The 15,482-nt window shown below is 35.1% G+C and overlaps 1 pseudogene; it reads left to right on the forward strand.

Moving 5' to 3' along the window:
- Positions 1-8,198: 8,198 nt before the first annotated feature.
- Positions 8,199-15,482, forward strand: part of LOC130019351 (SREBP regulating gene protein-like) — a 94,227-nt pseudogene continuing 86,943 nt past the window's right edge.

Here is a 15,482-nt window from a genome sequence, read left to right on the forward strand (position 1 = left end):
TCTGGGTACTTCTCATTAAAGTATTGTTCTTTCATTGCATTGAAATTCTGTTCTTTAGGGACTCTACTGAGTCTTATTTTGTTCTTCTTGAAAACACCTCCTACTCTGATATGTTATTCATTTCTTTTCATATTGGTTTCCACCTTTTGCTGTCTTCTAGCTGTTCTTTCCTTTTCATCTTGGAGCAACTATATCATTTGCTCAACTGCTATTAATCTGATTGTCAGAGATTCTATTGATATAAATATATATGTATATATATGCATATATGTGTGTGTATTATAATCTCATACCATTCTGTTTATTTCTGTCATTTCTGATTGTAGTTTTTTTTTATTTAACTCTTATACTTTCTTGCAGATACTTCCTATGCTATCATTTATTTGAGTTCACTAAACATTCTCATCATGGTGTCAGCAAAGTCATTGTCTAAGGATTAAATGAGCTTCTTCATGTTGTTTGTGCCTTTTAGGAAGTGTTTAACCTATTGAAGGTGAAGCATTTCTATGCATTTTTCTTTTTGCTTTTTCAGTGTTCCTCTGTGTTTGGGGTGACTCTTAATTATACCTCTTGGGAAATGCTAAAGGATTAAGTTGTGGGTTGTTCTCTTCCTTCATCTATCTTCACCAAAGGAGAAGAAGTATAATCCTGAACAATGTGTAATTTCTGGAGTAGATCTGTGATGTGACCATGGTTGCAGCTGCATGCTTCAGGAACTGTGCTGCTGACCCATTGATATGGCACAGGTTGAGGGTGGAGCCTTCTGGAAGCTCTCTGCAAGGCGCTGGCTCTGCAATCCATTCATATTAGGCACCAGGATGTTTGCCAGAAACCAGCCTCAGCTGATTCATTATTTTTTTCTACAACAGATCATAGTTGATTGTAACAACTTTCAGCAAGCAAATCCTGAGCCAGGTTGACTATTAAAATGGGAAGTGTAGCAACACGTCATGGACATCGCTATGTTAGAAGCACTGTTTTAAGATTATGGTGTTTTTCATCTTGATATTCCAGACGTAGCAATTTCTACTTTTCGTGAGTCTCATAACTCATTGATTAGTCAACTTATGTTACAAGTAAAAAGCGACACTCATTTATTTGTTAAATGCTTTACTCAAATATTTTCCAAAATGACTAGGTATTTTTGAGTTTTAAAGTTTCCCCTTAACCCCTCTATTTTAAAAGTTTGATGAGAAAATTCGAAAACCATTAATTCTGAAAGATAAACATATTGACATTTTGAGTTATTTGCATTATTATTTGAATTTAAAACGACAAAAATAGGTTTGCACATATATGTGCTCACCAGACTTCAATTAGAACGTCTAAATTTCATTAAATGAAATGAAATTATGTAATCAATATTATTAAAAACAACAGCTATTGTTGCTATCTGATTTTTTTTTTCCATTTAGGAAGACTATAATTCTCTTTTTGGGATTGAAAATTTGCAATTAAAAGTCATCAATAGAAATGTGCTTTACTTCTGGGACATTATTAATTTGAGCAAAACAACATCTGTCACACTAAATTAATGTTAATTTTATTTGTACTGAAAATTTTATGTTTACGTGGGATTTTTTTCTAAACAAGAAAAAACATGTCTAAGCGGAATAGTATATTAAACTTAAAACAGATTTTACTAACATGTTTCTAATCACAGACATTGTTGCAATCCGATATAAGTCACTCTACGTTAGAACTATGATAGAATCATACATTTGTTATTATAATATTCCTTATTTACTAATAGTATTGTGAAGTGGCAATATACAATATATAGTACCTCATTGATCCTTCTTTGAAATCACTCTTTTACCATTTCACCTGAGTGTAGACACTGTTTCAAAAACTAGTGAATAATAATCTTTAATCACCTTTAAATTTTTAATATTTTCTTTGGTCTATATAATATTTGGTGCTGAGCGACCCTTACACTTCTCATATATGTTTATATATATGAGAAAATAATTAATTAATACAATAAAATATATATAATATGTTAAAATCCAACAAAATAAACATAAGTTCTTAATATATTTTCATAAATGTGTCCTTCATATATTTTTGTCAGCTACTAAATCTACATTTTTTTAGAAAAATCATTAATCTTTATTTAAACCATTTTTTTTCTGAGTTGTGTTTAACTTAATATTTTGTGAGAAGGATCATCTGCAGTTTGAGTTTTTATACTTTGGGAGGATTGAGTCACCCCTGGAAGTGCTCAGGGCTTACCTCTGGCTCTGAGCTAGAGCATCTCTTTTGGCAGTGCTCAGAGGGATTGACAGGGTCAAGTAAGCTAAAGGCAAGTTGCCAGTCCTATGTGGCCTTTCATAAGAAATATTTTGAATTATTCATATTATCTCCTGTAATGATTCATATTACCTCCTGGATGTTTTATCATCCTGTCCTACTCAAATAAGCAAATTTATTACAAATTATGTGTAATTTTATGCTTAGACATTCAGATTTCTATCCCACTCACTATATAATATGATTGAAGAGCTAATAACACCCTGTAATAAGTTACTAAGTATACATGTTTATGCACCTGTTTTTAAGTATATACACAAGAGTAAAACTGTACATAGTCTGAAAATTTACAGATGAGCTCATTCGGGGTGGTATGTCTGAAGACAGCCTGTAAACCTACAGAGAAAAATAATATCATTGAAAAGTTTTATATAAATATAAACCTTCTAATACTAAGCAAGGGATTCCATTGTTCTGTATAATTGCTACTCTGACAATGTCTTTAATTTTAGCTATTTTCTCAGTGTGTAATTATAGTTTACCCACATACCCTTTTTAATAATAAGTTACACTATGTTTTTCAGAGAGAGAGGAACTGGACCAATAATACAGTAGTAGGAAGCTTGCCTTGCTCATGGCTGACCCGGGTTTGACTCTCAGCATCACATATGCTTCTCCAAACCCTGCCATGAGTGACCCCAAAGCACAGAGTCAGGAATCAGTCCTGAGCACTACTGAGTGTGTCCCCAAAACACTGTCACTGTCCTCCTGTTGTTCATCGATTTTGCTCGAGCGGGCCCAGTAACGTCTCCATTATGAGACTTCTTGTTACTGTGTTTGGCATATTGAATACTCTCGGTAGCTTGCCAGGCTCTCTGAGAGGGGTGGAGGAATCGAACCCTGCTCGGCCGGGCTAGCTGCGCACAAGGCAAACGCCCTACCACTGTGCTATCACTCCAGCCAGTCCCCAAAACAAAAATAAAAAATTATTTTTCACATATATTTTTATTTTTGTACAGTCATGACTGATGAACAAAATTATTGCAAATAGGTCATAGTTTATTTAATTTTATTTTAACATAGTGTAGTGCTAAATAATCTTTGAAAGTTATTATGAACTCTCATCAGAACTTTGTGAATTTACATTTCAAGGAGCAGGTGTCATTGATTTGTGTGTGAGTATGTGTGTTTGTGTGCGTTTGTGTGTGTGTGTGTGTTGGGAAGACATATCTAGTGATGTATAGGACTTCTTACTTTTCACTCAATTATTATTCTTGGCAGTACTCAGGGACATAGCACATACCAGGGCTTGGAACTAGATTAGTCCTATGAAAGGCAAGCAGCTTACCCGATGCACTGGCTTTTCCACATAAGGAAGCTCAAATATTAAATTTTGAGATGTCTTCATACTTTTTCTATAGCCTGAACCAAATGATGTTGCCACCAACAGAAGAAGAGTCTTGTTACACAAAGCCCCCCCTAAACTTACATTTTCTACTTTTTTTATTTTTCATTTTTGGTCATACCTGGCGATGCACAAGGGTTACTCATGGCTCTGCACCAGGAATTACTCCTAGCAATGCTTGGAGGACCATATGGGATGCTGGGATTTGAACCTGGGTTGGCCTCATGCAAGGCAAACACCTTACCCGCTGTGCTATCACTCCAGCTTGACAGTTTCTACTCTTAAGTTTTGTGTATTTTACTGATGTAACATACCTCATTGTTGTTTTGATTTGCATTTTCCTGATGATAAGTTGTAAGTTCAGGTTATACTCAATAATATCCATAATGATTATCTGTATGTCCTTTTTGAAGAAACTTTTAAAGCTCATCTCTGCATTTTTTTTGTATGGGTATTTTGGGTATTTTGTTGTTGTTAAATTTTACAACCACTTTATATTCTAGATTTTAATCATATGTCTGCTGTGTGATGACTGAATAATTTATTCCAGCCCATAGGGCATATTTTTATTCTAATCACTATTTCTTTCACACTGAAGATACTTTTTAATTTGTTGTAATCCAATTGTTTAATTTTGTTTGCAAGTAGCACTAGGGAAAAAGAAGATGGATATTTGCTTCACACAACTTAAACTTATAAAGTTAAAATAATTTAGACTTAATGAAATAAAGGATCAATGGACCAGATTTGAGAGTCCAGATATAGAACATCAGGTATATAGGCAGATAATTTTCAACAACGAAACCCCTCCAACAAATGGTGTTGGGAAAACTAACCAATATGAAACAGTGAAACTTGATCTCAGTTATCAAAAGTTAACTCAGAGTGGACAAAACCCTCAATAGTACTGTTCCTCCCATTATTCATTGATTTGCTCAAGCAGACACCAGTAACGTCTCCGTTGTGAAACTTTTTGTTATTGTTTTTGGCATATCAAATATGTCACGGGTAGCTTGTCAGACTTTGCTGTGCAGGTGAGATACCCTTGGTAGCTTGTCTGGCTCTCTGAGAGGGGCGGAGGATTTGAACCGGGGTCGGCTGCATGCAAGGCAAACACCCTACTCGCTGTGCTATTGCTCCAGCCCCAAACCGTCAATATTAGATATAAATGAACAAAGTTTATTTTTATGCAAATTAGGGAATAACATAGAAGATTTCCTCTCTTGACTACAAGTTAGATAGGACTTATATTATGGACTTATAAATATCTATTAGCTTTGGATTAACCGAAACACATCTTATTTGAGGTATTCTTGAATATTGTTTTATTTTATTCATTATTATATACTGAAAAAATTCTAAAAGTTTTAGGAAAATGCAATTCACATATGATAAGATATATTGGTAAGGTGTATCATTCCAGTGTTTTTGTGCTATACTAATTAATTTATTTAATCATCGGTAAAGTAATGTTAGAAGATTGTCATTAACTCAAAAAAGAAACCTACTAATGATCACTGCTGATTTTCCAATTGCATTTAAATGACTAGGAAACCACTAAGCTAATTTTTTTACTAAAAATTCCCCTTTAACTTTAGATTACCTATTTAAAAAAATATTGCTGATTAGCATATGAGGGAGATTTTCCACTGATTTTAACTTCAATGTTGAACTTTTCTGTTTCACTTAGGGTGACCCAGAGTAGGGAGGATGAGAGCCCACTCACCCCAAGGAACCCAACCCCAGCAGCCGAAAAGCTCCACAATCCAACCACTGCCACAATCAAACTTTTAAGTTTGATCTATACTTTACTTGGAATTGATTTTGTGGTGAGATGATGTTTGTTCTTCTCTCTGATACTTATAACTTAAAAGATGCAACTTGGATTGTTTGATGCCTTCTCATTTTATGGAGAATGATATACACATCTTCATAACAATGAATCCTCCTAAAGATCTTTTTCTAAGAATGTATCCTGTCATTAAATAGTATGTATCTGACATGGCTCTTTTCTGGGAAGGGTGCACAATATGAAGCCTGCCATAGCCATGCCACTAGACTCTGCTCCAAGCTCTTTCACTCGGGGTGCCCCAAAGTGGTGGCGGGTGAGAGCCTTCCCTGTCCCAAGGGACCCAATCCCAGCAGCAAAAACCTCCAGAACCTAACCACCACCTAGCTGAGGGCTGCTCCCCACATGATCAGGCTGAACCTCACACATGAGTGAAGTCCCACAAAACCCAGGTAATGCGGAACTTTGTAACCTTGGTCTCTGGGCTCAATGGGACCAATGGTCGATATTTTCTGCCTGCTTCCCAAAGTCTCTGGCAACCCAGGGGTCACACCCATTAGCCACCTCCTGCCGGCACCAGATAATCACGTCACCGGCCACCATCCAGATCACACAGCTCTTTCTCCCAGAAGGGAGCATAACATGAAGACTACCATAGCCATGCCACCAGACTCCGTGCCAGGCTGTTTCACTTAGAGTGACCCAGAGTAGGAAGGATGAGAGCCCACTCACCCCAAGGAACCCAACCCCAGCAGCCGAAAAGCTCCACAATTCAACCACCGCCACAATCAAGGCCATTCTCCACACACTTGGGCAGAGCCTCATGCATGAGTGAACATATTCTTGGACCACGAGGCCATGAATGACACATCATAAGACACTCCTTACGCATTCTCCCAGAGCACCACACCACATTTGATGGAATTCAGATAGTAGGCAACAAATCATAGAGGGAAATATATATATGCATATATTCACATTTTCATATGTATATATGAAAGCTCACACCACTCAACCTTTAACAACATACTAGTGATATCCTAAAGAATGTCTTAATGACCCCTGTCAAAATAGAGCAATCTTCAGACTTTTTCCTATATAAATACTTTTCATAAGCATTTTCTGTGGTTCTTCATAACAGACAATACAAAATATATTATTTTGGTTGTACTTTGGGACAGGGATTGGAGCTTAAGATGGAAACATCCCAAATTTGGTGGTGGGAAGGTGTAATGGTGGTGGGATTGGTGTTTGAATATTAAATGTAATCAAAAATTGTGAAATACCTTATAAATAAAAACAATAAAAATAAATAAATAATATGTATCCTTTTTCCCACATGCACAGAAGCATGGTAACTTATTGTCTTTAAAGAAGCCTTCCCACTTGAAAGTGTGGATTAATCTTAGGATATTAAGCTAAATAAAATAAGTAAAATATAAAATTACTAAGATACATATTACTTTTATTTGGTATATAAGTAGTCAAAATAATAATCAGAGAGATTAATAGTCTAAAAGACAAAGACTTGATGAAAAAGTAAAATTTCAATTATGCAAAACAAACAACTGTGGGGATATAAACCATAACTTCATGTCGACACATAACTTTAGTACATCACATTTTGGTAAAAGAGTGCTCCTTAAATCTTTTCATTGTACACACACATTACACACACACACACACACACACAGATGCAAATAAAATAGTAACTGGAATCAATTACTTAGTTTGATTGTGATCATTATTTCATAAGATGCAAGTAAATTAAAACTCATAATCATTTTCCTTTTACAGACACATGCACACATATATAGATAGTTTAATTTTTTAAATATAAGTAACTTGTTTGGAAATATACAAAGAGTTCATTTGTATATGATATAAATGGTATTATTTTTACATCCACAGAGGCACCTTATGATATTCACCAAAAGTCTAGTTTCTATTCGGATCGTATAATAAATCTCCTTTATACATTTTCTACATCTTAGCTCTTTCCCTTATGACTTTTACCAAGCTCTACTTTACATCCAAGTGTGTGTGTGGATATATATATATATATACACATATATATATGCACACACACCATATATATACATCCAAAATATATATATACACATCCATATATACAATTATTAAAAAATGATCTTGTTTCTCATACCTCTAACTGTTTGAAATGAGTATTGAAAACAAGAGATTTTCTACCTTAACTATGTGATTTTAACATATAACTAATACAATTTTTTGTGTGGTATAACATTTCTTTCTAAATAATGGTAAATTCATATATGGCATATTGAACTGTCTATAATTGAAAATATGTTAATTCTATATAATTCAAAAATAAGGAATCCTTGAAATTCAAGTGTGTATAACAAAGTGAAAGTATGTAATAATTTTGAAGTGTTCCTCTGCCGGGAGCCAAAATGTCAGTACAGCCTGACCTGCAATTTAAGAACTAATCTCTTCTTGGAAAAATGTTAAAATACATTGTGTAAGTTTCTAAGCTACGCCTGAGATAAGTGCCATGAGTCCACCCTTAGGGCTCACACCTTGATTCACTGAAAGTCTGCATGCTTTGTTAATTCCCCATTTTTCCTACTTCCTCATGTAATCAATTATAAAAAGCTAGCTTGGGAGAAATAAATTTGGAGCTTGATCAGAGTCTTGTCTTGTCTTGTCTTGCTGACCATCCTTCTGTGTCTCTCTTTTTCCCACTCTCACAACCTCTTCCACTAGTCCGGCGGGATGGGGCAGGTGGAGCCCAACTTCAGGCCCTGTGACAAATACCACTGGAAAGTGGTCACGCTCACAGGAAGTGAGGGACTTCAAAAACAGGTAAGCGGCGATTCTTTTCAACCTTGCTATTTTAATTTTTCATTAGAAAAGTGCATTATATAGAATGAGGTTGGAAAAACTTTAGTAAAACTTCATAATTCTTAAAATATGAATAAATTCATAATTCTTAAAAATATGAATAAATATTAGAGCATTGAAAACATATAAAGGTTTGTAATCTTATAGCCAAGAAATCTTTTTACCATAAGCTTAAATTATCTTTTTAATATAAGTAGCACTATAGCACTGTAACACTGCCCTCCCTTCGTTCATGGATTTGCTCCAGCGGGCACCTGTAACATCTCTATTGTGAGACTTGTTACTATTTTTGGCATATCAAATACACTAAGGGAAGCTTGCCAGGCTCTGCTGTGTGGGCGTGATATTCTTGGTAGCTTGGCGGGCTCTCTGAGAGTGATGGAGGAATCGAACTCAGGCTGACCATGTGCAAGGCAAACACCCTACCCCCTGTGCTATATCACGGTCAAGGTCTTCCCGTTGTTCATCGATTTGCTCGAGCGGGCCCAGTAACGTCTCCATTGGAGACTTTGTTGTTACTGTGTTTGGCATATCGAATATGTCACGGGGAGCTTGTCAGGCTCTGCCGTGCGGGCGAGATGCTCTTGGTAGCTTGCCCGGCTCTCTGAGAGGGGTGGAGGAATCGAACTCGGGTCTGCTATGTTGGCCGCTTGTAAGGCAAATGCCTTACGGCTGTGCTTATCACTCCAGCCCCCCTGTGATATATAGTTGTAATAAATAAAATCTACTTGTGTCTTCCATGTGAGATCATGTGAGTTTATTTGAACTATTTGCCACTGTAAGTTAATGTGAAGTAAGTACTAAGTAGTATGTATAACTTTAATAACTCAGTCAGCATTGTTTTAGTTAAGACACAAAATATAATAGAGGCTATAGGTTGGGAAACAAAAAGGCTAAAAGTAAAGCCAGCAGTCCTACATTTTCTGAATGAGTATGTATACTGCATAGTTTTGGCAAGTATTCACTTTTTGCCACATTTTTTTGAAAATCACTCTCCTCTTTTTAATGATACCGGAAGTATACTCCATAAGTTTTTGTGGTGACTTAACACAATAAAGCTAATTAAATTTACACTTTTGACATCTATAAAACTGGATATATCACAACTAATGAAATGGTTGAACTCTGTGGCATGTGCCAATGCAAGTTAACCTTGGCAGACTGGGGAACAGTCTGGTCATCTATTGAACACAAAATCAACTCCCACCCCCCCAACAGGTCCCTGATTCAAGACATCTGAGTCATTGTTTTGTTAACTGGTAAATTAAAAACAGCACATACATTAAGGGCAAGGTCTGGGATATTTACATAGAAATGGACACAATCAGAAAGCATCTTCAAAATATAGACTTCAAATATGGAAATTTCCTACTCTTCCACCTCAAACATGCACATTCATTGTCCTGTTAGCTAAACAGTTTTATCCAGGGGACTAATGAGATCTTGTGTGCTTTTTAAAGTGGCCAATTTCCCACAAACCACATACCTTTGCGAATGCTAGATTTTATGATTATTTATAAATAAAAGAAATATTCTGGATCCAGAGGGCAATCCCTGATTAAAGAGACAGGAGTAGCCTCTAACCACCTTGTTGAGTGCTGCACCAAACCCCAAAACCAAATCAAATCAAAGCAATAAAAATCATGTTTTTATAAAATGTAAAATTCAGGAAAAATCAAGTGGTATAATGTTTCCATCTTTGCAACCACAAGAAATAAATCGCAAGAAATCACCAGACTTCTTATAGACAATAGTAGAGTGCCTAAGGGTAAAAAAACTTGAAAAATTAAGTGTCTGGTGCTTGAGAGTCCTAGGAAGGAAAAAGAAATTGCATGCCATTCTTTAGAGAACCATTTGAAACACGTTTTATGAATATGTACTAGATCAGGCCCCAAAGTATAATTTTCTGCAAAGGTATTAATTTCTCTGTAAGCCTTCATATATGAATAAGTATTCTTGTCAAAAATTAGGATACATAAAACAATACTATTTTTAAGACAACTGCATAATTATAAAAATATGTGAAGTTGACTAAACAAACTTTAGAGTAAAACATAGCTCATGTATAACTTTAATTAAGTTTTACAAAATCAGAAAAAAATAATTGAAAGTAAGGAGATTTTCTGTGAAACTTTCACATTACCATCATTTTCATTTTACCTAGAAGTTGACTATGAAAAATGCTTAAAATGTCATTATTGTGCAGTGATGTACATAATGTAGTTTATGCATATTGGAAAAAATCACTAAATTTTTAATATGTATCTTGAACAATGCAATATACCATGAAAATGTTTTTTTTAGCTAGTTGTCTTTCTTACTGTGAATTCCATAAAAGTATTCTTGCACAGAATGTAGGAGCCAACTACACTGCACTGAACTGTCATCTCATTGTTCATTGATTTGCTTGAGCGGGAACCAGTAACTTCTCCATTCGTCCCTGTCACATGCTAGTGTAACCCAAAGGCATCTGCTCACTCAAGGAACCTGAAGTAAGACTTGTTACTGTATTTGGCATATTGAATACACCATGGGGAGCTTGCCAGGCTCTGCCCTATGCGTGGGATACTCTTGATAGCTTGCCAGGTTCTCTGAGAGGGACAGAGAAATTTAACCGGGGTTGACCACATTCAAGGCAAATGCCCTACCCGCTGTGCTATTGGCACCAAATAATAACGCTAAATCTCAACTCCATTAGTTCCTCAACTGAATGGCATTAAGTTATTATCTGTCCATTTCAATCCATATATTATCATATTAAATCTTAGAAAATTTCTCTCATTTTCCATGTTTCACATATGAAATGGAAACTGCATATGATTCAATGTGATGAATAAATTCAGGTTTAAATATGAATTTCAGAAGGAATTCATAAGAATGAATCATATTGTATAGAACTTTAGGTCCTCAAAATAACTTTTACTCATAATTTGAACTCATTTGATTTCAAATAATCCCAATAAAATTTATGGGGTATATGTAAACATGTCTTATATTATGAAAAAGAAGTGCAAATTAGAATCCAGTGTGGAAACATGGTATGTGACATAAATGTATATTTTGAATATTTTCTAAGATAAATTGTTATGTTAATTCAGATTTGTGCCTGTTAGCTCTGATGATATAAGTAATTTTATAGAAAAAATAAGTAATGAATTTTACAATAAATGTTTGTGTGAGGTTTCATACATTAATTAACAGTGGATTAACATAAATATCTTTGGTATTGGAAAAATTATATGATATTGTCCCATCACATTGCTCTTTTACTAAAATGTACAAAGTAAAAAGTAAACTAAGGAGCCAGAAAGATAATACAGTGGGAAAGAATCTCGCTTTGCATATGCTGACTCAGGTTTGATTCCATATCCAAATAATTCTCTGAAACTTCCAGGACTTACCTCTGAGTACAGATCCAGTAGTAAACCCTGGAAAATTCTGGTATGGCCCCCAAACAAAAATGTAAACTTGGCAACAGTATACTTGCCTTGTATCGGCTGACCCTGGATATAATCCTGAGTCCATATGACTCCCATGTGGTCCACTGGGCATGACCAATAATGGTTCCGAAGCACAAAGACAGAAGTATAAGCTGAGAACTACACTGTGTGAGTATCACTCAATCAATACACACTAACAAAAACAAAAGCATCAAGTACAGTAGCCAAAGAGAGAAGGACAAGTAGCAAATAACTCCATTAATCTGCATTGCATAGAGAAAGAGAACAAGGTAATATATGGTATATAATAAGGATAACTCTTGGATTTTGATTATATAACTGAGTTTCACAGGTAGTAAGGAAAGATAGTGGAAGAGAATGACAAGACTTATCAGAAGTAACATAAGGATATTGGTGGAAGGTGTTGGGCAAACTTGTGGTGTTGTGATATTTTAACTGTGCCTCCAAAACAAACATTGGAGATGGAATGACACTACAGTAGGTAGGATGCTTGCTTTATATGTGGCTGACCAAGATTTGATCCCTGCACCTATATTTGATTCCTGAGATCCTACAGAAGTGATCCTGGAGCACAGATCCAGGAGTAGTTCCTGAGTACTGCCAGAACCAAAACCAAACAATAACAACGACAATAACAAAACCCCCCCAGAATAAGAGAAATTTATTATAAACCTGCTACTTTCACTAGAAAAATAATAAAAAGTAAAGTTATGATTACTTGCTTTAATCATGACAGCAAATAATTTCCCAACAGCAGTATTCAGTCATTGAAAGTGCAAATTAAATCTACAATTAGTAACTCTTGTAAGTTCAGTTAATATTAAAAAGAATTAACTACATCAAGCATTAAGAGTAAATATTCAGAAAAGATATGAACTTTAGGAATGTTTATAACTGTTTTCCTTTGCTATAAATTCAAACAAGCAAAACCTCTATACTGTGCACTTACCTGATAAAATCATTACTCTACTTCTATACAAGTAGACAGACTATAAAGTGAGCTGTAAATCTTAGAAACTTCATAATTTTGTATTGACAACTGTCAATTCTACATTATATCAGACATAAAAAGAAAGTGTATAATAACACTTAAAGGGGTTATACAAAATAGATACATTCTTTGAAATACAGATCTATGGAAATTCTAAATATCTTGTGTATCCATCTCCTTTTCAATCTTCCAGATTTTGAAACATGTTGAAATCTGTAATAACTACTATCCTAAGTTTACTAATAACTGGAGAGTTTACAGAAAAGAGTGGGGTATTTCTACCCAGTCTGGATTAACTATGCATTATGCTTATGAAGGCATACTGAACAAGGCTTCCCCCAAGCAACACTAGGGAGACTTCTATAACAATTCATTGTAATCTAGACTATCATATGCTATTGGTTTAAGAATATTAGTATACTCCACAGGCTTGGGATGAGCCTCATCCATAAATGAATGTGTTGAAAAACTCAGATATGCAGGTATTGTGACTGAAATCTCCATGGTATCGTGGAATCGGGAATGGGTAACCTCAGATCATCTCTCTGTTCTTCTGGGATCCTGGCAGTCACGTCCCAAATCTGCCTCTGGTGCCATATAAGCTTAGTAACTGGTCATAATCCATAGAGTCACAAATAAATCTTGGAAGATATCAACCAGGTGCAGAGATGCTTCCAGAACCCCAAAATCACCATTTAAGTTAAAAATTTAATTCCAACTATATCACCCTATTTAGAATTTTATAATCTCTGGAGTGTGCAACCACATGTGAAGAACCTCATACTGTATCCACTGATGTACTAGGAATAGTACTCCACAATGGATGCGATATAAAGTAGAAGCAACCAACCTTATTTAAAATAATATTAGCACACAAGGATCAACCTGTAATAGCATGTTAATAATCTCTTATATAAAGGCTTAAAGGATCCAGAGGGAGATACAACAATCTTCACACACTGTCTTTTAAGGAAATTTTATTGATCACTTTTAGAAAATTATTTATAACAAGCAATGCAAATTAAATAATTTGGGTCCTGCTATTGGGGCAGGCTTGGGTGGTTGTTGGGAAAATTCAGAATAATTTTGGTGGGAAGGAGATAGTTTAATCAAGGTGGCATTTGTGTTGAAATATCGAATGCTATGTTATTGTGAAAAATGTTATAAAATAAAATTAAATTTAAAATGTATTAGCTGATTTTAGTTCGAAGTTTGCTGCTTTATTCTATTTATTTATATGCTGATTTTTAAAAAATAATAAAAGGAACTAAGTGTGTGGATTAAATTGCAGAGCATATGCAGTGAATATATGGGGTTTGAATTAGTATTATGTATCCTACTAACCCCCCAGAACTACCACGTGTGTTCAAGCATCTCTGAGTCATACACTACTCAGTTCAGCACCTATAACCATGTATATGTCTATAAATTTTTTCATAAAATTATCTGTGGGGCCAGAGAGAGAGCACAGTGGGTAAGGTGCTTGCTTTGCATGCTGTTGACCTGGGTTTGATCCCTGGTATTCCATATGGTACCCTGAAGTCACAACATGAGGAATGGACCCTAGTGACCACCAAGTGCAGACTCTGAACAAAAAAACAAACAAAAATCTCAATTTCCAAACTTATCTAATTCATCTGATTTTTTCTTAAATGAAAAGAAGTGAGCAAAATGGGTCAAATTATTTTTTGAGAAAAGCCTCCCACATCAACTTAGTGTACTTTTAGTAATATCTGATATAACAGAATTGTGTGTTTTAGTAACTGTGATGAAGAAATACTTGAGGAGAGATAATTCACCAGTTTGAGCACTTGCTATACATGCAGGAAGCCTAGGATCCATTCCCAGAATTTTATTGTCCTCTAAGCAATGCCATGGAGTCACCCTTAAGACAGAACTAGGAGAATCCCTCACTACCAAGTATGGTCCCCAAATAAGCAAAAAAGGAAAAAAAAGCATTTGAGTTCGGTGTACATCCACTTGCATTCAATGACCAGAAACAAAGTGAGAGATACTTTGTAAACAAATAGGGGAAATAAGGTCTAAGATCTCTCTATATTAACAGTAGAATTTTTTTATTTGGTCTCATCATCCATATATTTTCTAGTTCTGTCCACTGATGTTAGCTAGATCTATAAATGTTAATATTTGAATTCAGAATCAATTTTAAGTCTTTTCAAACAATACAATCATATTAAGATATACATAAAATGTTTCAATTAATTAGATTTTGTTTCTTAAGTACCATTTGCATATATCTATGTATTATGGTTTTTTATCTATAGAAGTAGTTGACATATAAGTAGGAATAAATAACATCTTTAATAAGTTTGTGAACTTTTAAAATTTTGAATTACAATCATATTCTTTAAAATTGAGCATTTAAAATTACTTGAAAACGAATAAAGGAACAAACGTGATAACCTCTCAGTACCTGGATTACACACCATAATGCCCCAGTGCGGGGGGCGGGGAGAGAGAGAGGGAGAGAGAGAGAGAGAGAGAGAGAGAGAGAGAGAGAGGGAGGAGAGGCGGGGGAGTACCTACCATAGGAATAGGCTGGGGGAAATGTGATGGGAGAGAAACTGAGGACACTGGTGGTGGGAAATGCATACTGGTGGAGAGATGGGTGTTGGATCACTGTATGGCTGAAATCTGACCATGATCAGTTTTGTAATTTTGTATCTCATGGTGATTCAATTA

This window comes from Sorex fumeus, unplaced genomic scaffold (genome assembly GCF_029834395.1).
Source record: "Sorex fumeus unplaced genomic scaffold, SorFum_2.1 ptg000008l, whole genome shotgun sequence".
In the NCBI taxonomy this organism is placed as follows: domain Eukaryota; kingdom Metazoa; phylum Chordata; class Mammalia; order Eulipotyphla; family Soricidae; genus Sorex; species Sorex fumeus.